General features: G+C 39.4%; 1 protein-coding gene across 2 annotated transcripts in view; it reads right to left on the reverse strand.

The window, feature by feature from the left end:
• The window catches only part of lingo1a (leucine rich repeat and Ig domain containing 1a), a 121,452-nt gene that overhangs the window by 96,720 nt on the left and 1,015 nt on the right, over positions 1-23,717 (reverse strand). The window lies entirely within an intron of this gene.

Raw genomic sequence — 23,717 nt, forward strand, 5'->3', positions numbered from 1 at the left:
ACTCTTCTATACTTCTGTATTGACATGTGTCATCATCCTTTTTGCATTTTTAACACGAAACCATAGTGAACCTAGATGATGGTCACTTTTAGATAAACAAGACAACACAAATGAAACACAGTAAAGGCGTATTCTATCGCTCGTTTAGTCACATGCTTGACTAAACCGGAAGAAAAAAAAAAGAATCGTTTAGACTGGAAGGCAGAATCAGGCATTATTTAGTTTTGTATTGACTTTTCATGAAGCCATCACCGAAATAACATCAGATGCTGAATAATGTTGCCCTGCAAAACTATTTTAGCATCAGGTGTTAGGAGGGAAGCAATCAAAACGGAGGACCCTGATTTGCAGGCATCACCGTGCTGGCGGCTCCTGATTGAAATGAAGGAAACCTGCTGAGTGTAAACATTCTAGAGAGAAATGACAAAGGAGGTACGGTGCACGTAGCTGATTGGAGGGGTTAGAATGGTTGTTTAGTTTAGTGCACCAGTCGATAACAAGCCCAAATTGACAGTGGCGACAAAATGCGTGATTTTTTTTTCTTTTTTGTAGTGGGCCGCTAATGTTGTCGTACAAGATTTCACACTCTGACTTGAGGGAATACTCAACCAAACGCCGCGTCGTATGAGTTATTTGGAGGCTGGATCTCTCCGTCAATAATCATCCATGACAGTAGAACGCAACAACACAACACATACTGAGAGTCATGGTATGATATGTAGGAAAGGGCCTTTTATTGAATATAAGAAACTAAATTTCAAATCTGCTCTAACAATATTCCTAGAGCAGTACTCATAATAAATCAGCATGTTAACACAGACGCGGCACAATCTCTGGAAATGAGATGGAAACAAAACTAAATGTGTGAACATAAATATGGCGCACAATAAAAACTGAAACTGGATCACCAAACAGTCAAACAAACGCACAAGAGAGCAGTTACTAGAGCAGCGTTTGCTGCACTGCAGCTTTGTGTAATTACTAATGGTTGGCCCACGAATCGAATGACCCTCTAAGACTGTTACCCCTCAGGACGGAATATATGTTCGGCATTCATTATTTAAATATTCTGAATAATTTTGCAGCGCTAACAGCAATTACATTAGGACGGTCATTCTGGTGTGCAGCGCCAGGACAACTTAACTTCTCAGCTTATGTATGGAAGAACCAAGTAATAACGGTATCACTAAGAGATAACAGATGGCGTGTTGGCTGTATTTAATGTGTAAAAACTGCTCACAGGCCCTGTTCAGACCTCGCGACCTGCGAGTATCCAGCTTAAAATACAGGTGTGAACTCACACATTTTGAGGTGGTGTGTAGTGGGAACCCACAATGCGTCCTCGGTTACCTTAAAGACTGCCTACTAAGAAGCTGCTTATTTTTGCGTTTGAATTTTGCCTCTTTCACACAGAAAAAAGCGCAATTGCCATCATTGCAATTGGTCATCTCAAGAGGAAAAATATCCCACTTGTGATGTGTGTTCATTACAAAAATGAGCCTTTTAAAATATTTTATCCTTGTAGTTGCTAACTAACTACATAATAAAGACATCTAAACAAGAAATAACAAATTAAATCAGTGTCTGCGAGTACACTGCTGCAAAACTTAATATGCAACTTCGAACAATTATCACATACGCGTGACAATTATCCAGTAGTTTTATCCATCACAAAGCCAGGGACTGACAGCAGAAAGATAGCGTTTCCTTCTTTCATTCATCCATTCATTCAGTCATTCATTCAGGCATGGGCATGTGAATGAAAAGACTGGAGATTTCTTCTTTCCCTTATGTCTCTATTCAATCGTGTATTGTCCTTAAATGTCAATAGGCCTTAGACTTTTAATGAAGTTGCAAGAGCAATTTCTTGTGTTTCCTTTGGCATTAAGTGAACAGATGGGATAAAGCTGCCGGATAAATCCCCCTTCCCTTCATCTATAATTAATAAGAAAAAAAAAGCATGTAAAATTAGGAATACCTCATGAATACTAGGCTTTGACTGATTACCAATCATTCATTCAGAATTTTATTTTTTTATCTTTACTTATTTTAAGGTGAAGGGTCTTTGATCAAGGTACAGATCAAAATGCATCTGAAATCTGCGCTCTTTGTAATCTCTCATACTTGGCCAACAGCAAAGTAGCTACAGCCTGAGGGGTGAACTTCTCTATAAACAAACCACCAGAACGGCACGATTAGATGTCTTCATCGACGTCTTAGCTCATACACTTTTGCACAAAGCAACTCTGGACCCGATCAAAGGGAAATTCTGCAGAGCGGTGGTCGCATCAACAAATCATAAGTCAGATAGGGATTGCTGATAAGAAGTTGTTGCATAAAAAGTCATTTAACCCCGCTTGGGGATGGAACAGTTCTTAAATGGCTGCCAGTGCTGTAGGAGATGAGCACAGTAGGAATACATAAATAAATGAGCAGAGCGCACTATGAAACCAACCACGAGTGCAGGGTGTGTAAAACCAAAGCCAGCAGAGGCTATGTGGTGGTCACAGTGGTGGTGAAAGCAGCAGCACTCATCATACAGTCTAGAGCACACGGCAGCAGTGGTAAGTGATGGTGTGTTCCGGTCAATGTAGCCTGCATCCCATTAGTCCGACACCCCTTTCCTCCTCCTCATTACATGTTGTATCGATAACCGCCAAGTCAAGACATCGACAACACAGTCATGTAGATTGTAAACAGATGAATGAAGGAAATATAAAAGAGTACTTTTGGAAGGGCTGCATAAAATACAGAGGTGGTGAGTCAGAATTTATCAAGCTGAACTGTATTCCAATCAGTCTCTATGGATTTTCCTCCCACATTTAGAAGATGGTAAGAAATGCGTGAGGCAAGAAAACGCGTTTAGTCATATATGTAGCTGTAGACATTCTAAATGCTATATCCACTCGTTCTGGTCCAGTTATTCTGTTCTCAGGTGGAAAATATTAAACAAAACTGAGTCTAAAGACAAGCTAGGAACCCCTGTGATTCTGTACTCAGGCACGGCAGCGCTTTGATCTTACACCAAACGTCTGCGAGTTATCAGTATCCACTTGCTGATATTTTGAAGGTATCATTTATTTATTTTTTTCATTTTATCTTTTTTTACCATTGTTTAAGTGTAATCAAGAAGGCAGGTTGTTTCAGGTTGCATGAATGTAAAACAAACTAACTGGAAGTTTGGTTTAATTCCACGACCCAGGAAACAGTGGTGGTACAGGAAACAGTCACTGTGCCTGTGTACACGCTGATAACTCATAAACCATACACTTGCACTTTAAATGCTTTGTGGATGCTGTCACTGCATTAGCGGACCAGCCTCCGCTTTTTGTTTTAATTTGCAAATGAACTGCTGTACTAGTTGACTAGTTTGCCACACGCTTTCCTCCTCATGGGAGGAAATAAAATAAAGCAAATAAAGCATTATGAATATAATTAAATTAAAACGATGCAATTGCTTGCTTGCATTTTTTGATCAGTATTAGTTATTCCTATAACTGCAGGCTAAGGCTGTATATTGTGCAGGTAATTTGAAATAACCTTGACAAATTTGAATGGTGACAATGTTGTTTTATCACTAAACAATCACCGATATTATTACAATCTGTTCTAAAAGGGACATGAGTACATGTATGATATTTCAATAAGGAGAGACTTCCTTCTAAGTGAAATGAAATTATGATCGATGCACAATGGAAGAAATGCCAATAGTAACCCAACAGTAACATCATCAGGTGTGAGGGGGGGAGGGTAAGGCCATGTTGATTAGATGAAACACTGTCTGGTCTAATTAGTGGTGCTAGTGATGACTGGAAGAGGAGAAAGCTCAGCCTGGACCCCAGTGAAAAGTCTGGGGGAAGTCTCCTCCGCTGAAATGACATCTGACAGCAGAAGAGGAGAACACACTCAGAGTCTGAAAGCAATGACACGATTGGCCGATTGAGACCATTGGAATGGATATGCAGGAAAGTTTCAATATTCGACTGAGAGAAAGAGTGTCACAAATATGTGACAATGGAGAACGTCTTTCTGTCCCGAACTTCCGCCGAGCTTCATTTCACGACAAACCAACCCAACCGACGCTTCACTAAAGCGCAGTCATGAATATCACAGACCAACTGACACATCACAATCAACATTAATATACACTACCAGTCAAAAGTTTGGACATACCTTCTCACTGAATTGAATTGAATGAGAAGGTATGTCCAGACCTTTGACAGGTAGTTCACGTGTACTGTACATAATCATAGATGGCATCCATTGCTTCGTGACCTCATACCCTTAATAGCCCCAGAAATAGCACTGAGCTTAGCCTCAGTCTTCTCAACGATCGCTTCGTCCCTGATTTTAAATTCCCTTTGCTAAAATATTTATAATTTTGAGAGAGAGAATTGTAACGCTTCACCACCAGTCATAACATTTAACACTCCAGGTCAACCAGAATGTAGCTGTTTGGATGAGACCAATATCGCTTTTTGTCAGACTGTCAGAGGCACCCAATCTTTCAGCTCTTTTATTGCTCGTAAAGCGACTCAGTTCCACAGAATGACTGGCACGCACCTGCGCCACCATCAATAAAAAACAGCTTTGGTGAGTGTTTTAAGCAGCTGTTAACAGCTACTGCAGAACTGGGACAGCAGGTAAATTGATATCATAAACCGTTTCCAGATCAAAGACAAAAGGATATGGTGAGGAGCTGACAGTACCACCAAAGGCGGTTACATTCAGGCGTACACGCAGGAGCGGTAAGTTCACGGGTGAGCCCATGCTGCGCCAGATGATTCAAACTTGAATTGAGCGTGATGCCTACTTTTTACACGCTGTGAGGTATTTTCATCCTGTTTCACTCTTACTTGGATATTTGGAGTAAACAGGCAGGGATTTTTTTTTCTTTTGTACTGAAAGGGAACAAATGTGAGCGATCTTCTGCCAGATCTTCACTCGCTTCAGGTTGTTATATCACAAGACACTCCTGCAAACCATATCAAATTTAACCTGTGAGGAGCAGCCAACAGCTTAAAAAAAACAAAAAAAACAAAAACAAAAAAAAACGTCCTAAACTCATCTCAAGTTTAGTCGGCGCTCGTAGCTATTTTAGTCCCATCATGTTTTCCAGGTAACAGATTGTTTAGTGCCACTTTAAGCTGTGAGTAATGCAGGCAGGAGCAGAAACTGCCATTTCCATCTTCCATCAACAGAGAATGCAAATAAACACAAAAACCAAATTGCCTTTAGAGATGATGTTGAGTCGTGGCTGTTATATTTGTCTTATCTGGACACTTTGTCAGCTGACGTAAATGAGATTTGAATGTCAGCCGCACTAGCTGAAGGACACGTTCGTGACAAATACCACATAATCTGCTGGGTTAGAATTGAATAAATAACCTGCAAGACTCACATTTAATTTTGTTGAAAAATGACACTTTTAGAGGACATTAATTCACAGAAATAAAGAAAAAAAAAAGACAATTTTCTGCTTATTTCTAAATCTTGTAAGTGTGGCCCACAGTTCCACATCCCCATCAACAAGGATACATTTAATCATTTCTGTGCTTATGTCCACAGTGAGAGATTTAAACTCCCTGCAGCGCACAGGCTTACAGAACAAGAGCCAGAGAGACACATCTGAGTGGAGCACAGGAAACGTCCCAGCGGGAGACAGACGTGAGTCCAACGTAGTGTATTCTAAAATGTATGTATGTACATTTTGGCTTCAAATTTAAATATGCTGGTAAGATTTTTGCCAAATTATGACGCACTTATGATGGTGACAAAGTGATGTAGCCGCACCTGAGCTGGTTTGCAATGTTCTCCCTGTGTCTAAACATTTTTTTTGTTTGTTTGTTTAGTTTGTTAGTTTTGTTTTCTGGGTACTTGTGAGGTTAACTGGTGATTCTAAATTGGCAGTAGGTAACGGATAAGCATTTCCATTTCAGAGGTATGCGCTATATTTCACTTCCCTGTACTGCTCTGTACTACAAATTGAACTGGTACAGAACTACTGTAACTACAGTAGTTCACAACATGATATTAGCTTTATTTCAGATTGTACACCATTTAAATGTGACTTTGTGTCGCTCGCCCTGCCACCACAAGCTCTGTACAAGCTGCATTACAATTCCTTAATCACTGATCGAGCTCAGATTAAGAAACAACACTGCTTAATGTTCCATTAAATTAAATGTTGTACTCATTCTGTTTAAGCAAAACAGAGGTTCTACTCTGCTCTTATTATGTCTTGTTGGCTTTGAAAATATCCGTCCAGCAGGTACCTTTATGTCGCCTCCAGTGAAAATTAAATCCACAACAAAGAAGGATAATAAAAACAGAGGCAGAGGTTGTTGAGCAACGACAACAACTACGATTTGACTGAGGCCACGTAACCAAACCTGTATTATTTCACTAACAAAGTTATCAGGAACCAAACAGTTACATGGTCTGTTCAAACTCGCCAGACAAAAATACACAACTTTAACCAAGAGCTGAGGAAAAATAAGTTGTCATGTCAGAAATAACAAGCAGGAAAAGGTCAGACATTGTGACCGCTGTGTAAAAGCTAGGACATGAGATAAAAACACCCTAAAGTACAGATTTAAAACTGAAACCATATATGCTTTATCTCACTTGTGCAGGAAGTATAGTGCATTGGCTTCAACTCAAAATGTTAAGCGGAGGTTCCCCTTGAGGATTTTCTGTTGGAGAGCAGGATTCTTACTTCCCTCGGCTATGGCAAGCCTTCCTGAAGCAGCAAAGCATCTTGACAACACCCCACCGCCTTCATGCTGGTGGAATTTTGTGTGCTGCTTCAGATATAAAAGGTACACGTCTTCTTTAATGATTTTTTTCTGGGTTAGCAGTAGTTTTCACCTTACCACTTTCCCATGGGAACCATTTTAGCTCAGGCTGTCAGATAGTGGGGTCATGGCCACTGACCTTTATTCATCCTAGAGTGGTCTACGGTTCCTTGGATGTTTTCCTCGAGACTTTGGAGACCCGCGTTGCTTTTGGAAAAATTTTGGGAGGTCGAACACTTGTGCACTTCAAGGTTCACGGTTGTTCTAATCCTTCTCTCTTTGTGGATATTATTTTTCACTCAGGATCTCTGAGAGCCTTAGAAACAAATATTTTTAAACTTACCCAGATTGACACACCTAATTTACCTTATTCCTTGAGTCTTCTGGAGTTTCTTTGCATCTTAGCATAATGTGCCTCTGCTGGGACCTTCCAGCCACCTTCATTCACCTTCATTCATCAAACATAGTCAAAGTCAGTCATGGTGTGATTGAACAAGGCTGGTAGTTATAAGGTCTTTGTGCGTCTAGTCCAGCTGCCACCAGTTATGAAAGATGATTGGTAGATTTACTTAGACCTTAGTAACAAACAGGCTGAGTACTCACAGCCAATATTATATAAGCTTTTTAAAATACATATGCATACAATCCTCTTTTAGATAGAAGACTTCAAGGGGGAGGGGGTTGCATACTTTTTCACACCAGCATATTTGAAATATTTATGACTTTAATAAACTCGTTGCTTGCAGGGAATGACCTTTTATCTTTATATTCATATAGTCCTGTTACAATATATCATAGCAAACTGTATCTGGCCCAGAGTTACAAAGTGGGTGCAAGCCAAAGAAATACAAAAAGGAAGTTTTTTTATATTTTATAAACATCAACATTTTCAGACTTGGTCTTTGATACAGCAGCTGATCGGAGCCTTTTAGACATGAGAGTAATATGAACTCTCATGCATAATGCAGGACAAATGTCATGTCAAATGATCATTCATGGTTTGGGGTTGGTGTATCAAATGAACCATTTAGTCTCGAAAAAGGCTCAAATTGACCCTGAAGAGCACTTGATTTACTGAAAACCTTAAAGGCCTTTCAAATGCAGTGCAGGTTTCTCTTGTCTAAGTACAAACACCTAGCAGCACTGATCCCCTGTCACAGATACGTTGAAATCACTGGAAGTGACTACAAGAGACTGATAAGAAGTATCAGCTACGACAGGTGGTGAAAAGTGTTTTTTTTTTTGTTGTTGTTTTTTTTCAGGAAGAAAATGTACACAGAAGCAGGGAAAACACTGGTGGTGTGCTAAACTGGCTCCCCGCGGTGGAAGACGGTCCATCTGTTAGCAGTACCAATGAGATGAGATGAAACTTTGATGATTTGTGCCAGGAAATGGGGCCACTGCAGCAGCAAAAAATCAGCTACAGACACAGCAAGGCAATCGAGTGTAAACAAGAATGCGGAGAGGAATACTGGCCTACAGTAGTGTGCGTATGGTTAGATGGGACAATCCATGATTATGTGTAACATCCTGATGAAATCCGATCAAGAGCAGGTTTAACACCTCACAGAAACTGGTATCTATTAAATCCTCTTGCGGAAAAGTCAGTTTGTTGGTCACTGAGAGTAAGTACCATTGTCCTGATTTTGTAAAGGAAATCTTTCACCAGGAGTGAGGAGCCTTGCAACATTTAGATCCAATCTGACACCAAGTAACACCAGGGCCACGATCAAGAAAACTGAAATAAGTAGGTCAACACTTAATTACATTCAACATACTTGAAACTATCGATATCATATCATCTAGCACTATAGGTCCCATTTTACTGAGCTGTGATATGGAATGGTGCTATAGCGCTAAACATTTGGTATAGAACCATGGACAGACATTATGATCGGGCAGTAATTACTCACACGTGTAACATCTTTCTCAGTTAACTCAGGTTGTTACTTCAGGGGGGAATGACAACTCTCTTCAGGTCCTCGGCAGAGGTATATTTGACATATAGATCAGCCAAAAAATGCGAAGGAAAGGATCCATGACCCACTGGTGAATGTCCACTTCAGTTGGCTGAAAAGTTTGCTTGACATAATATTTCTGGTGGCACTCTGGATCAAAGTCAAGGCTGAGTATCCCCAAATAGCCGTAAAATGTAGATTCTGTTTCTAACATCATGTCTCTGCAAAGTTCTGGACTGAAGACCAACTAAAACTAAACTTGCCCGATAATTCTGCAATGGGACTGCCTCATTGGAGAAAAATCACACCCGCTATGGATGAGCTGCAATGTTGGTATACTGTATGCACACAACATTGTTAACTGTCAATAATCACCTGGTTTGCAATGCAAAAAAAGCAAACAAGTTGTTGGGCGCCATAATGTAGGAGAAATTATTCATGAGGCAGAGGTAACATTAAATCTTTCATTAACACTGAATAATTAGAAGAAAAAAGCGCTGTGCCTTTACATACAAGAAGAGGAAGAAGAAAAATGGCAGTGTCACTCTGTTTTTGACTCTGATATACTTTCCTTCAATTTAATCAACAATCAACAAATAAACAAAACTGGGATTACTAAATACGAAAACACAGACTGAACGCTAACGTGTTTTATTACCAGGTCCCTCATTTAGAGCTATTAGGATGCAAAGAGAACAAAGTGAGAAATTACATGTACACTGTGGATATAAAATGTGCACACAATGCCGTTTCGCTCATGTCCAATTACAAAGAGGCGTGTGTGTTGCTAGGTCTCCATCTTATCAGAAACTGCAGATGGAAGCACAATATGTACAGGGAAATGCCGTCCTGCAGTGATAATCAGACTCTATTTATCCACATTGATCGACGTGGAAATGGCTGCTGTTTGTATAGAGTATTCAAAGTTCTACATCAACCAATTTCACACACACACACACACACACACACACACACACACATATATATAATTATTAATCAATATTATCAAATTCAGTACTATAATCATGATACATGTAGAACATATACAGCAAGCTAAGACTGCAATAAAAGTATTTTTGGTTCGCATGCATGAGCAGCCAGCACAGAAGCAAGCAAACAAGCAAACAACAACAACACCCACTAATTACATGATAGCGTATATGAATTCAGGTCACGCTGAGTGCCCCTCTAGAAAATGGAAAGCATTGAGAAGGGGCGGGGCCACGCCACCACCTCATTTCTTATTTCACCTATTTCTGTCAAACCTGCAACATCTAGACTGACAGGCTGACAGCTAATAAACAGGCTCCCTCCTCAGGGTCTGGAGGCTGTTTTTGGAAGTGATCCGGTGATGGGTCAGCCCTCTGCTCACTAGTCTTAAAAATAGAACAAAACAAAAACAAACAAAAAAATCAACGCTGTCTTTGTGGCTGATCTGACGCTTTATATCTCTCAATAATTTCCCTGCAGGGATCAATAAAGTGATCTTCAATCTTGGTATTCCCTAATTTGGACTTTTATGCTCTTTTGTATCATATTGACTACTTTTGTATTACACTACTGTTACTACCATATTCATCTCCATTATTATAGTCAATTATTAGCAACAATTATAAGGAATGATATTGCAATTGACAAAATATCAAATTAGCAATGTTATTTCCTCCACTTTGCATGCAATTATTAATTTAGTAATCATCTCTTTCCTATTTTTCTTTTCTTCCTTTCTTCCCACATACACATCACATAGCACACACACCTTGCACACCTTATATTACATCTGTGGTAATACTAGTCTGTGGCTCCATTTACGAGACATCCTCTATAACAAAAGGTCCTAAGACAACATAAAACCAAATCAGCTTGTAGTTGGGATGCCAAAAAAAAAACGTGCTCTGCGTAAGAGGAACATGCTGTGATTAATGATTTCTCAAAATAAAAATGGTAGAGACAGATAACCAGATTCTTTAGCTGCAGCACTTTTATTTCACAAGCGTGCAATATGTGTGTGTGTGTGTGAAATCACAGTCGTTATTTATTATTTCATTATAATTAAATTATGACATAAGGTCATTCTCTGTTGTTGTTGTTGTTTTTTTCTTCATTTCTTTTTTCTGTGCGTGCCTGCCTGCCTGCAAGCTTTATAATACAACCCTGAAACTAAACCCAGTGTGCTCAGTGGAAACGTGTGACAAAGATTACGTTATTAGCCTGACCTAGAAGGGGGTTGGCTGTAACTGGCAACAAACAACAAAGAAAAACAATACCCAGGAGGAACCTGTGAAAATCAATTTCCAACCGGTTTCCCAACCAATTTCTGGTAAAAAAAAAAAAAAAAACTTTTGGAGGACAGCTGGTTTTGAAGATGATATCATAACAAAATTGAGGAATGAAAAATAACTTCCATAGGCCCTGGCAGATAACGACATAAGTCACATAAAATAAAGTCAAATGGCAGCTAAGCCAAGGTGAGTATGTGTATAGGGCATGAAAGTACTGTTATTCAAAGAAGCGTGTCACCATATTTTACATATTTTCCCACCAAAGACTGAGAGGTTCCACAATCCCAGTCACATAAACACTGTGGCTTTAAGGTGCTGATTGCCTCGCTGCGGCATCAAGGGACAATTTGGGATTTCTTTCTCACTATCTCCATCCCTTTCCACACCTTGAGGGTTTTGTTCACTGTCTGTTTCTGTCATAACGATTTCTCCACACTTCATATTCAGTCACAACATTCTATTTGAACTGGAGATAGAGTGCAAATTACAAATGAGCAATTGCTCTCCGATGGCAGCTTAAAGTTGTCTTTAAAGTCTCAGATTCCCATTGATACATTATTTGAAGTATTCACTTACATTGCTGCAAGATACTTCGGATAAAAGTGACCAAGAAATTGGAAAATGCTATTCATATTTTATGACAGTGTCGACATTAGAAGGGGTTATAATCGCTCTTTTTGTCACTGTATGTCCCACATACACACCAGTCACAGTGCAAGTCAGATTAAGAGCAAAGAGGGGGCGCTTCGATTACAGCAGTAAAGTGACCCGTTTCACAGAAAGTTCACCTCATTTTGGTTGCAAATTAAATGTCAGCTTTGGTTTAAAGGGCTGAGCAGGTGGCCTCATGGAATACCAATCTGCTGCGGCCACTCCAACACATCAACTTTGTAACGCTATGGGTAATTCAATGAAATCTATTCAAAGTTTTTTTTTGTGAAGTTTTGCTTTGGGTATGTTTGCCCTTTCAGGTACACCAATTTATAATGACATGTCATCTACCTAAAGTTGAACAATTTGAGTCATCAGAATAGGAATGCTCAGGCCCATCCCATTACTGTCAGTTAAACTGTGGCCACAATTAAAAAATAACTCATCTTCATTGGTACCTTTACTTGGCTTCAGATGTGGTCATGACATTGTGATGTCTGATTTGAAGAGGACCTAATATGTCAATTTCCAGCTCCATATTTTTATTTTTTGGCCTTACCCAAGTAATTCACTGTTTCAAAAAATATTATGTATATGTCAACCTATGTCAGCAATACAAAGGAGGGCGCGGCTGTGCAGGGGAGGATTATAAGCTTTTATAGGTTTTCCTGTGTCCTGTGGGCAAGAGAGTGCCTCTCTTTGGCTGATTTCAAGCAAGGGACTGGGACAGCACAGGTCTCACTAGCTCAGCTAAAGCATGTAGGGTAACTGTAAGCTAATTCTCATTTCATTCATTCAATGCATAATGAATTGAGGTGACTACTTGGCTAGTGTGCAATTTACGACTTTGCCACTTGAGCAGTAGTTGGACGTAAAACGTTTAAGAGCACATTGACCAGAGGATTTAATCATTTCTCAAGAGGGAAAAGACAAAACTAGGTAATTCAACCAGGAGTGGTTTGAAAGGAAAACTTGGTTAACTGTGAGCTTTTCAAAAAGGCACTCAGTGAATCTAATTTATTTTTAATCTAAATAGAACTGATAGCGTGGTTTACATATTGTTTGAATTATAATGGAATTTGTGTAATGTGTTCCTGGCGATACGTGTGTGGGTGTGTGTGCGCTTCCCACGGAGATGTTCACCTGTCTGTGGTGCTGAAATGGCTGTTTTGCTGTGGTATATTGTGTTGTGACTTTCTATATTGATTGCTGTGTATTGTATTGTGCTGTGTTTTTTTATTATTATTATTATTTCGATTTTGAGTATTTGATATTGTGAGATGCTGAACACTGCCATTTAGTGGCGCTATTGATATATGTCGTCAGACTGGCATTTTTGTGTGATGGCATTATCCAGCTGCGATTTTGTTGTCACCTGTTTGTTGAGAGGTGCTATTGTCCCCTCTCTCTCACTTGCTGCTGTGTTTTTGCTGTGAGGGTATTGATTATGGTATTTCTGGATTGCATTATGGCATTGCCCCACCAGAATTTCCAAAACAAAATCACCACTGGTAGAAGGTAACCCCTAGTGGAAATAAATCCCTAAACCAGCACAATATCACAATCTCCACAGAGTTATTGGCTTCGCTTCCTTTTAAGCTGATCGCCTGTGTATTTTTTATTATTACACTAGAAGGCTTTCCTGAACCACAATATGATCAGCCGATAATAATACCCTAGCAATGTCCATCACAAACAGATCATCGCTAGCTCACCACTGCCGCTTAGGATGGGCTTCAAGGGTCTTTTCCAATTTGGCTTAAGTGAGGAAAACTCACCTGAGCCTGGCCCTCTTAAGGCCATTATAGTTGAAGAGTGCAGACAGAGGCAGCCTGCCACCGCCTCAACCTTTTCCATCTAAATCCCCTTTCTGCTGCTCCTGGCAGCCTTTACTCCCCACTGGAGCAGGTAATGAGTAGTGATGCAGCGTTAACGTCATGCTATGTAGATCACCCACCCTAGGAGGTGATGATACTCATTTACAAACACATGCTACAGACATGTGCCACAATGCACACACGCACGCACATGTTTTCAGTGTATGTACAGGCACATTACAGGCAAAGCTGTGTGATCCACCATGGGGCCAATAAATGATCATCTTATCTTATTATCTCTGGACTGTTGATGAAACATTGACCCATTGACTACAAAAGGCTTACATAGAGCGTACAGACTACATAAATCTCTCCAGAACCTCCCGCAAAGAAAAAACTCAGACAAAGAGGTTATGACAGTCTAGGCTAGACCCTTTGTCACAAACTGTCTGACGTGGATGCCTGGTGCAATAAATTATTACCAAGTCTGTAAGGTAAATCTGATGTATACTACTAAAACATCACTGAGGCACAGACATAAGTGTGACAGCCTGAATTGTTGAAACCGATGGAGTATGACTACATGGGAGAACCCAAACGTTATTTTACATGTTAGACACAAGTGCTTTTATCTTATAAGTTAGAACTCAGATGTACAATTATTGAAATCCAATGATATTGATAAAGTCCATGTTGTAATAGCACTGATAAAAGGTGTAAAGCACCCTCCAGGTGCAACAAAACCAATAGGAGAGCGAGAGAGACAAGAAGACACCCACACAATCCTGAAAAGAGATCTAATCAGGTTCTGAGTGGAAATGCCTGTGCGGGTAGACCACTGGAGTGTAGAGGCTTTAGACAACTTTTCTAAAATTTGTTCACACGAGAAAGCACTGTCCTGTTCTACTGAGAATCTTAAATAAACAGTTTTTGAATTTCAAGCATTTGGACCATGTACATAAACAAGAGATCCCTGCAATGTTTGGCCTTTATCGTACTTTCCACCATATCACATCCTAGGTGACCCAAACAGCCAAATTAGTACAGATTACAACAGATAGTGTAATCAGTGGAGCTGGATTTTAAAAATCACTTTTCTTGATTTAAGTCATAAAATCCACAGATCAATCGTTAAAATATATGCAATTTCCTCCATCTTATCGTTAGAAATCTCACTGGTTTCGCAAAATTAGTCCAACTGTGAGGGAGATCTAAACTATGACAAGAGCCTCAACAGTGAGAACACCATCAAGCCAGAAAGCTAATTGGATTCAAAAGGTATGACCACAGAATAGAGATGCATTAACTCAAAGATGTGCCAACTAGAGTTACGCTACAGTGGAAATACTACATATCTCTGGAACCACTGACAACATTAACAAATAAGTAAAACTGTATTTGGGACACTGAGAACCAGGATTGCATCAACTCAGTTGGATACCCAGTCGTAATTAGGTTTCTCAGCATTTTTTGGTCAATGCCTTGATGTTTAGGATTAGACATTCTCAGGACCACAACAACTGGGGTGCTTGCTTCAAATTAAATATGACATATCCTTGTTATATCTGTCCTGGAGCATGAGGACAATCCTCAGTTGTATCATACAAAAGCCGATATACTATCTACATCTTAAAAAACTAAATCAAAATGCACTACTCTTCCAAGTTTCTGAGAAATCTGTCTGTCTGGGACTGGAGGCAATTCAAAACTCACTCTACACAGTCAACTATATAAAATGTATGTGTTGTTGTGAAGGACTGCCATGTGCAAAAGGCAAAAAACTATTTCTGATGGAAAACAGCCAACCAAGATGAGTGACCAGAATACTAATGATGACAGAGATCTGGCGAATATAAGCTCTTTCTGTCACATAAAACCTCGACTGGCTTGGCGCTGTTAAAATGCACATACACGCCGACGTTATATGGGCCAACAATTGTCTCGACAACATCTGGTGCATTTGCTAAATATCTACTCTAGCTGTCTTAGGGATGCCTAAAGTTGTTTTTTTTTTATTTTTGATGAACATAAGGCTGCTCTAACCAATTTTTGAATTTCCATGACAGATATCTTAGTAACTCAAAACTGAACTTCTGCAAAGCCCTATGCTTACTGGAGTATGTAATGATTAGGTCTTGCTTGTCAACTGTCTTGTTTTGTTTCTTTTTTCCACAGTAAGCACCCAACTACAGGCTCGGCTGCTTGCTAACAAGCTCATACACATGATCATTTGACTGTGACAGGAAAAGCCTATGTCCACTCTGGTGCATGTGGCAATCACATGCTCACGTGTGATCTTAAAAGCCGCTAAACTGATCAGCTACATTTGCCCTTGTTGGACCACATGTGTGATGCTGGTACTCATACCTTCAGTGTTCTGCCATGTATGCCGACTTATTCTCTAACCTTGTAACATTGGGAAAAAAAATTCAGTGAAACAATTTATTTTACAGCTCTTTCAGACAGTGCCTTTTCCTGGTGAGCCCAAAATAGAGCTCTGAGTGCATCATCCACGATGATTAGAAATATTGGCAGCTTGCTTTACCCTGTGTTTTCACTCTCGACTGCCGATGATCATAGTGGAGACTTCAGTACAGTCAGGACTGGGAAGTGATCCAGGAACGATGCTCGTGAAAGAGGCACCTCTCACCCAGCTGTGCTTATGCAATAGACTAGCTCCTTTGAGACTGAAATGAATCTAAAACAAATAAGTACTATTTTCAGAGTTTCAATTATGTCTTCTTTTTTTTTTTCTTTTTCAGTGAATGTTTCCAAGCAAGCTGTGAGTGTTACTGCTTTTGGGATATTTGTCACAGAGCAGGGTCTGTGAGGAGTCTGTCAGAGTAACACACACACTGGGAGATAAATGAGGTCGAACGTATCACCATTTTTGACTTTACCTCCAACTTTCTGTGTGTGTGTTGATTAGGTAAATAGGTAGCTAGGACTAATTTCGACATTAAAAGTGAGCCATGATAATGACTCCGAGCCGCCAACATGCTGACTCACTGACATTCTCAGGGGCTGAATGCACACGGTACCTGCATACGAAAAACCTGCATACAGATGGTCTCAGTTTCATTCACACATTACAGCAGACAATTGTCTAGATTATATAAAACCTGCGGTGACTGTGAAAAACATCCTGAACCACATATTGATACTTCATCAAGAGGGCACATTGAGTTACCTAATAGGTGTGAAAACCTACAGCGCTTGTATGCACGTCACAAACGGAGAAAAAACAAAAACAGGGTCTGAGAAATTGCCTCTGACGTTAGGCCCCACGCTTTTTGACAAATGCAAATTAATGGTGGGCTAAACCGAGGTGGTGAAAATCTGAAATTAAATTAGGAGAAAATATGTGTTAATTGCCAACTATTTGTCAAAGCTCTCTCAGTGAACTGTTTGCTGCTGAGTAGGAAGTTAACCCCGTTATAGTCATTTCTTGTTGGTTGCAGCCTTCTGTTTTTATGATAAAAAGAGGAAATTAAAGATTTACCATAAATATGAAGGCATTTCTATCATTACGACATTGCAGCTCTTGATGTTTGGCAGCTATGACACACATGTGACCACCCCCCTGATTTCAGTAGGTGTCACTGTACATGTGCCAAGAGAAGCTATAGAGCTTTAACGTAATTATAATTTTGTTCATCATTAGTTTAGCTGTAAGCAACTATTTGAAACAAAATTAAGAGGTTAAACAAAACGTCAAAGAAATTGTAAAGGGAGACTGATCTTGGAGGCAACACAGAAAATATATAATTCCAAGCAGAACTGTGTCAAATTCACTAGTTCTCTTAAGGTGCATCTGACTCAGTGCACGCATATCCCCTCATCAGTAACGCTCCCTGTCGGAAGCAGATTCACTCAGTTGTGGGTGAGTGTCAGAAACTGTATTTCACTGTGTGACAAGGAAGAAAGAAAGCCGAGGCTTTCTGTTCACAGTATGATTCCGCTGAACACAAGCAGTGTTGGCTCATGTGCTTTCTTTTCCTAGGTGTATACGTAAGGCACGAAGCATCGGGGTGCTGCATATTATTAAAGTGCATTAAGGTGACTTTGCAAGATACAGTCTCCAAATTATGATCAATAAAACCAGCACTGCGTTGTGTCCCAGTAATTACAGTGCACAAGGCCGTGCTTTAAATGGAGGCCAGGCTCCATTTAAAACATGGAGGTCATTATGGAGATCAAATTAGATTATTCATAACTAGATTTGAGATCAGAGCATTGTTGCAAACAAGGTTTGCCCATTGCAGTTCTTAAATAATAATAATAATAATATTTGTACAACACTACAAACTAAATTGTGATAAGCATTATTGTTTTTGCTTGTGTACCTGCAGTAGTTCTTTGATAATCAAAAGACCCTTCACCTTAGAGCACTGGCTTAAAATACACTGATCACTAGCAGTGAAAAATCAGCATGAGGCATTTTTTGTGTATTATTATATATTAAGTGCATAAATTCATAGATTGCTGTTTACATAACCTCCTTAGGAACCATGCACATTCTATCAAATCCAGCAACTCACCACGAGAAATGAACATGGTGAGCCATGTGCACGGCTCAACAGAGCCAGCTCCTCAGGTCAGGTTTCAGATGTCCACCTACGCCTGGGAGACAAGGGGCACTCTTTTGAGGCTAACAACGTCCACATTTTAGCCAGAGAAGACAGATGGTTCAAAAGAAGAGTAAAGAAAGCTGTTTATGTGAAACTGGAAAACCACTCTCTGAGCAGAGGAGATGGACTGAGACATACTTAATCCTCTATGTACAACACACTCTAAACACACTGTATAACCCAAAATGTTTTACAGCCAACCTTGAACCGATTACAAGTGAATACCTGCTTGTTTCAGGTAGGGGACAGCCACAGATGTTCTTAATAAAACCATAAACTCCCCACTCGTCAACGGAAGAAGCTTCTTAGATGAGACGTGAAATGTCTTCAAGCAACTCAACAAGTCCAACTGCTTTTGTTTCAGCTTTGTCTTTTGTTTTGTTTTTTAGATTAGAATAACCTATGTTTATACTCATTTGAGTATTACATTTGGTAAATGCATATATTAGAACTCATATCTATCAGAAAAACAATGGCAGAAATAGTTTGATTATCACATGCGGAAATAGTGTAGTTATTGAAAAGCTGAAAGCTACTGTTTAGTTGATAAAATTCTAAACAGTGGCATAAGACGTGTTGCACATGCCACACAAATGAAAAAACATAATATAGCCACTGGTTTATTTTGTCTGTATGAATGAACAGATTAACATATTCATTCATATTTGCAATTCTTTACTTCTTTATCATGGAAAACAACAATAATTTGACTGAATTGGAAACATTTGACTTGTGCTTTGTACTAATTTCCCACAGTGGCAGCACATCCCAAATGAAAACTGGTACAACAGAGGAGGAACTGTGATATAATTTTGCAAAACATCAAAATGTCAGGGAGGGATGTACCCTTTGCTGAGAAAACATAACAATCATCATTGTGGTGGCCTAGTAATACATCCAAATACAAAAGTTAAAAGCAGTTCCTGAGGGTTCATAGAGCATCATAGGGATAACTCAGTGAATCCCCAGTGTTGACTGGAAAGGAAGAAAAGATTAGAACTTGACTAAATTGATTTAGTTAACTTAAATGAACAGAACTCAAAAGCAGTGATAAAGCCAATAGAAAAAGTGATTGGTAATTTAAAAAATAACAAGGCCCTGGGACCCGATCAGTACCCAGGAAGTTCTATAAAGGCTTGAAAAAAAAAAAACCTAGCCCCTTTACTGCAGAGTTTTTAACTATGCACTTAATGAGAAGGAGAACAAGACAGCATTTGGCAGATTAGATTGGTAGGATTTAGAAGCGCTACTTGAGAAAATGGATGTCCCGTCTCCATTGCTTTTTGCAATCAGAGGTTCTAGTAGAACTGATAACAGCCAATACAGAGATATCAGATTTCAATTGGAAATAAAACATATAAATTATCACTATACGTGGATGATATCATTCTGTATATCAGCCAACCTTGAACCTCCATTCCATGAATGAGTCCAAATCAGAATGCTGATGGAAGAATTCCCACTGCCACTGAGAAATAAAGTGTCTTTTAAAAGGCCTACTCATGGCTTCTGACACGTAGGTTGAGTCAAATGAGCAACCTAGCTTCCTGGGTTGAATGGGTTAACCCAGCACTTGGGTCAAAATAACCCAGAACATGTTCTGTCCCATCGTTGACCAACCCTTGGCTGGGTTATTTTTTAACCCAGCAGTTTTTAGAAAGTGGGAGAAATTGAGGATAAAAAATGATTGGAAAATATCTACTTGGAAAGTGAGGAAACAATATCCAGGCCAAGAAGTATAGTTAATATTAGGGATTTTCTACCAAATAGGATGGATCTGGATTTTCAGGGCTGGGCAGAGAAAGGGATCACTGTAATCCATCAGCTATTCAAAGGATGTATTATTAAATCATTTAATCACAATTGAAAGATAAATATGGGCTCAGCCCCAAGGACCATTTTAAATATTTACAAATCAGAAGCTTCCTCATGTCACAAAAGATTGGGAGCCAGTATTAATTAGCTCCAATTTAGAGAAGGATAGTATGAAAATAGAATCAAAAGTGTATAAATGCTTGCATTTATAACAGGGGATACCTTAGATATTATGGAGAAATGGGAATCAGAAATATGTGGCTAATGAGGACAAAGACTGGGAAGGGGTGTGTGAAAGAGCTCATAAAAATACCAATAGCCCAGCCTGGAAAATGTGAATAAGATTTTTTTACAATTTAAACTTCAGACCATACACATATCTTCTGGAAATGCCCAAAATTGAATTCACATTGGCAATGTATCCACTCAGAGATATTATCTGTCCTAGGTATTGATTTAATCTTGGACCCTAGGTATTATATTGTAGGCCCCAGTGGGACTGGTGGATAGTCAGAAAAAAAAATATATTGTGTACACTCTTATTGATTACAAGCCAGATGATCGCCTTATCTTGGTGGAACCCTCACCTGCCCACAATACAACAATCGCATAAAAATATCATTTCCATATGTTCCATGGAACAAATAACAGTCAAAATGCAGTTAAAGTCTGGTATTTTTTCCAAAGATGTAAATGATGTGATTGATTATTTTAAATTGTCAATTTAATCCCTCCAAGTCTGTATTTACTTATAACTGAATGCACTGTATTTATGTCTTGTTAATAGAAGGAAACTGGTCAGTTCAAAAAGGATTGTCTTAACTCTACTTTTTACATACTTTTATATTCATGTGTATACATGTACAGTGGTATACAGCCCCTTCCTGATTTCTTCTTCTTTTTTTTTTTTTTTTTACATGTTTGTCACACCTTTCAGATCATCAAATTAGGACAAAGATAACACAAGCAAATGCAAAATGCAGTTTTTAAAGTTTTAAAGTTTTTTTTATTATTATTAAGAGGAGGCAAAAACCTACATGGCCTTGTGTGAAAGAGACTGGACAAAAAGGCATTCCAAGACGAAAACCACTGCTGGGCAAAAAGAACATAAAGGCTGATCTTATTTTTGTCAGACAACATCTTGATGATCCCCAAGACTTTGTGAAAATACTCTGTGGACTGATGAGACAAAAGTTGAACTTTTTGGAAGGTGTCTGTCCTATTACATCTGTGGTAAAAGTAGTTCAATTCTGAAAAAGAACCTCATAGCAACAGTAAAATCTGGTAGTGTGGTGGTCTTGGGCTGTTTCGCTGCTTCAGGACCTGGAAGACTTGCTGTGATAAATGGAACCATGAATTCTGCTGTCTACCAAACGATCCTGAAGGAGGATGTCCGGCCATCTGTTGGTGACCTCAATCTGAGAACTTGGGTTCTGCAGCTGAACAATGATCCAAAACACATGAGTAAGCACCTCTGAATAGATGAAAAAAACTAAATGAAGACTTCGGAGTGGCCTAGTCAAAGTCTTGACCTAAATCCTACTGAGAGGCTGTGGCATGACCTTAAAAAGGTACTTCATTTAAAACCTGCATTTTGTGTTAACTTATGTCATCTTTGACTAATTTATAAATTTGTTTAATGATCTGAAACATTTAGGTGTGACAAACATGAAAAACACACACCACTGTATGTATATTTGTATGTACATGTCGCAAATATTGCATTACGCTGGCAAACCAATAACTGATAAGCTTTTGGTTTATTGTGATGTTTCGTAACAGATTTGTAATTTTGTTAAAAATAAAGGAGTTCGTTCAACTATTCTTATTCCATTAAGTATTTTACATTTACAGTAAATTATTTGTTAAGTCAGTATATCCGTGAAGGAGACTTTAACACAATTCGCTGCAAATTCTGATATGTGCTGTTAAAAAAGGGTAGGATTTTGGATACCCTTGTGGTAATAAGCTAACCTTTGCCTAATGCTGCTGTAGCAGTTTTGCCTCCTTTAGGAATTAAATGCCCATTATGAAGTATATTAAAGCCTTTTCCACTGAATTTCATTTAAACCATCATAGTGAGACTTTTACACCGTGTGTTAAATTTGTGTCTAGCCAGTGAGTCCACCAGGATGAGCAGCTCAAATCCACAGGAGCTCACAATGCTGGTCCACAACTATGGACACCATTAGCTGCGAATTGCTGTAACTAATTTGCCAACTTCATTTCATGCATCATTGTAAATCATGAAACCACATCGGTAATAACCATTGTTCGCTATAATGGCCCTGAGAATGACTGCCTTGGAAGTTGTGGAAAAATGAGTTGTAATTTCTCATTTGGCGACTGGCTGTATCAGTGCTTCTTGGCTGTGGGTGGAGAAGCATTCAAGGACAGCGTGAGTCACTCTTGGATGCAAGTCAGCCACTGCATGACAAGCCTTCACTGCAGCCGAGTATGGTGAAAATGACTCCTGCTAGCAGTGATATCCCATGTGTGTGTGTGTGCGTGTGTTACCAAATAAACCAATCAATTAGCAGATTACGGCTGGTTCAAAAATCTGCTTTCATTTATCAGTGATGCATCCTGGGATATCTTCGATTGTGCTTAAACCCTTAAAAGTGCTCTGCTAAGTCAAATCTGATCCGTGCAGTTTATTCTAAAACCCGTGAATCCAGTCTCATACTGTTAAAGACAATTCAGCACCTTGGGTGTCCAAACTAACAAACTGTTAAACCTTTGCGTGCATGATGTGTGATACACTAATTAGAGGAAACCATTTAGTGCTCTGAATTTGAGCCAGTCTGCTTGCACAGACTGTATCTCACAGTGACTCGCCAACCTGACTGAAGCTCTGCAATACAGTCGTCGCAAACATGAGCCATGTGCGGCACCTGCATTTCAATATTCAGCAGCATCAGTCAGCCATGCCTAAGTGCTGGGATGGAATTATAAATGAAACAGAAGCACAAAGTCTGCCCAAGGTGGGTAATTTGATTTATCTTTTATTATTTTTCCATCCCCTGGTTCCGACACTGAAATGGGAAACGTGATAAATATTGATGTCCTTTCCAGGAAATGCAGCCAGGCATGTGCAAGATGCAGGTCCTCGTCTATCTATCACATGTTTTCCTTTGGAGATGTGTGGATGTGTGTGTAAACTGACCTCCTCAATGCCAAAAGACTGAGCCTCAGAAGAGGTTTGTCTGTCTAAAAGCCCATTCTGAGGCGCATTAGCATACGCTCTCTCTTTCTCAGTTCATCCCATCTTCCTCTCTGGCCTCCTGTCAATCTCTCACAAGCTATATTATTTCTCATTTGTTCTTTCTGTTCTCCATCATCCACTAGTAATCTCCCTCTCCTACCAGCACAAGCTCCCCCCACTCTGTCTTTGTCTTGGATACCGAGATCTCTCACCCTCTCCCCTCTAACAAGCTCTCGTCTCCCTGTAGAGTTGATAGAGACAAGAGTGAAAGATGGACGGAGCATAAAAAGGCAGCTGTGTAGATAAAAGGAAAGAAAATCCTTCAGTGTGTAGAACAGACCAAAATAGCAATGTCCACTTTGCCCATGAAGATGCAACTCACAAAGTGAAAAGTGCAAAAAAAAAAGTCTTCAATTTGTGTTTAGTATTGATTCTTATGATGAGAATTAGAACACTACGTGATCAAAATATAAAAGAAATTGTTAAAATAACTGAATATTTATCATCCACAAGTCATCCATCTCCAGTCAGTACCCAGGGATCTTATTTAAAGTCAGAGCT

This window comes from Mugil cephalus, chromosome 10 (assembly GCF_022458985.1).
Source record: "Mugil cephalus isolate CIBA_MC_2020 chromosome 10, CIBA_Mcephalus_1.1, whole genome shotgun sequence".
In the NCBI taxonomy this organism is placed as follows: Eukaryota; Metazoa; Chordata; class Actinopteri; order Mugiliformes; family Mugilidae; genus Mugil; species Mugil cephalus.